The sequence below is a fragment of the Plecotus auritus genome (assembly GCF_963455305.1).
Source record: "Plecotus auritus genome assembly, chromosome: 10".
In the NCBI taxonomy this organism is placed as follows: Eukaryota; Metazoa; Chordata; class Mammalia; order Chiroptera; family Vespertilionidae; genus Plecotus; species Plecotus auritus.
The window spans coordinates 31,733,323-31,735,913 of record NC_137785.1 but is presented as its reverse complement, the minus strand read 5'-3'; the positions used below and the strand labels follow the sequence as shown (position 1 = coordinate 31,735,913).

Sequence of the window (2,591 nt, the reverse complement as noted above, 5' to 3'; positions counted from 1 at the left end):
GCCTCCTGCACACCTCCTACTGGGGATGTGCCCGCAACCAAGGTACATGCCCTTGACCGGAATCGAACCTGGGACCTTTCAGTCCGTAGGCCGACGCTCTATCCACTGAGCCAAACCAGTTAGGGCCTCTCTTATCACTGATGCTTCTGTCTCTCTTTCCCTCTCTCTTCCTCTCTGAAATCAATAAAAATACATTTAAAACAACAACAAAAACTCCCATGAATCAAAAATAAGAAGATGGCCTGATAAAAAAATGAAACAAAAACAATTTAAGAAGCAACCAAGTAATGCATAAATAAGTGGAACAACAAATCGATGCCCCCCATACCCCCCCCCAAAAAAATTATATATATATATATATATATATATATATATATATATATATATATATACACTTATCTTAATTGTTAAGAAGAGAGAAAAGAGAAAGGGACATTTTTTCCTCTAAGATGGGAGTGCTTCGCTCTCCTGGAAAGTGGCCAGAGGTCATGACCTCTGAGAATGGTTCACTGTTCACTTGACCCAAAAAATTCCACAAAATCATGCCAATCAAGAGGTTCAAATCTTAGTATTCACTTTAAAAACACCCATAAGGGGGAAAAAAACAACAACACTCATGAAACTGCCCAGGCCATCAAGGGTATGCATATTCAAACAGCCACTAAGTATCTGAAAGATGTCACTTTACAGAAGCAATGTGTGCCATTCTATCATTACAATGGTGGAGTTGGTAGGTGTGCCCAGGCCAAACAGTGATGCTGGACACAGGGGTCGATGGCCCAAAAAGAGTGTTCAATTTTTGCTGCACGTGCTTAAAAATGCAGAGAGCAATGCTGAACTCAAGGGTTTAGATGTACATTCTCTGGTCATTGACCACATCCAGGTGAACAAAGCTCCCAAGATACAGCGCAGACCACACAGAGCTCATGGGCAGGTTAACCCACCCATGAGCTCTCCCTGCCACACGGAGATGATCTTTACTGGAAAAGAGCAGATTGTTCCTAACCCAGAAGAGATGCTGCAGAGAAAGAAAAGTTATCCCAGGAGAAACTGAAGACACAAAAACTTATGGCCTGGAAGTAATTCAGAAAACAATAAATACTAACGAAAGTAACAGCTGCCCTGGCCAGGTAGCTCAGTTGGTTGCATCAAGGTTGTGGCCTGGATTCCTGGTCAGGGCCATACAAGAAGCAACCAGTGGGTGTTTAATTACGTGGAGTCTGTGGTGTGTGTGTGTGTGTGTGTGTGTGTGTGTTTGTGTGTGTGTGTATCTTTCTCTCTTTCTAAAATCAATCTTTTAAAATGTAAAAGCAAAAAAAAAGATGGGAGATTTTCAACCCTGCTTGAGAGCTGACCAGGACCCGGGCAGAGGGAACAGTTGAGATGCAGGAAAGCATGAGGGAGGACAGGGGGGCCAGCTTCTACTTTGGCCAGAAAAGTCAGCCCTGGCTCCCCAGCCAGGACATCAGTTCCCCCTCTCTAATTAATTCACTGACTGGCAGCATCTGCGCAGTACCAACTTTGCATAGACCCCTCCCCCCACTCCCTTTCTCACCTGAGGGAGCCAAATCCCTTCACCCCACAATTTCCAGAGCCTCAAGGAGGGAAGCAAGACCTCTGCTTCTAAACTTGAGCCAGGTGAGGCTGAGAGTATTCTATAGTTTCCTAGAAAATTCATTTCCCCTGCCAAGCTGGAGCCACAGCCCAATGCAAGACAATGCGTCCAAGTGGGGTGCTATTGCCGCCATGTGGCCACTGAGACTGTGCGGAGGCTAAGAATGCTGAGGTTGCAGGGATTTGGGAGGCTAGTGTCCTCCATGGAAAATACGGAAATCTTCTCTAGCCTCTTTGCTCAGTGGTTAGAGCATCAGCCCATGGATTGAAGGGTCTCGGGTTTGTTTATGGTCAAGGGCATCTACCTCAGTTGCAGGTTCTATCAATGACTCCCCTCAGGGCGCATGAGGGAGGCAAACACACTATGTGTCTCTTGTACATCGATGTTTCTCTCTGTCTCTCCCCCTCCATTCCACTCTCTCTAAAAATAAAAATAAAAAATCAATGGGAAAAGTGTTAGGGTTGCTGAAGGAGGAACACATGATGCCGAAAAGGGTAAAGAATTATAAATTTACATCTGCTAGCAGAAGGGCTGAGACCAAAATGGCACCAGCGGGCAGAGTAGGGGGAACAGGATATTTATATCTCTTGTACAGGTCAGACTCCAGCAGGGGTCCTCAAACTATGGCCCGCGGGCCACATGTGGCCCGCCGAGGACATTTATCCGGCCTGCCGGGTGCCGCTGCCTGTCCTGCTTAGCAGCTGACTCGTCCCGGGCCCACAGTGTGCATAGGATTTTGTTCATAGTTTTTTTTTTAAACTATAGTCCGGCCCTCCAACGGTCTGAGGGACAGTGAACTGGCCCCCTGTTTAAAAAGTTTGAGGACCCCTGGGTCAGAGTAACAGGTCGGACCAGGTGCAGGTGGGAGCCAGGTGTAGCTAGTCCACTGGAAACTGAAGGCTGTTAATCATGAAACCTATAATGAGAATAACAGAAAAATCACCAGGGGGGCAATAGCCCCACACAGGGCATAATG

The 2,591-nt window shown here is 46.4% G+C and overlaps 1 pseudogene across 1 annotated transcript; it reads left to right on the top strand.

Annotated features, from left to right (window-relative positions):
* The first annotated feature begins 501 nt into the window (after window positions 1-501).
* LOC308235974 (large ribosomal subunit protein uL22-like) lies at window positions 502-1,083 on the top strand (annotated as a pseudogene). The gene has a single exon. The product of its transcript is annotated as a large ribosomal subunit protein uL22-like (transcript).
* The last annotated feature ends 1,508 nt before the right edge of the window (window positions 1,084-2,591 follow it).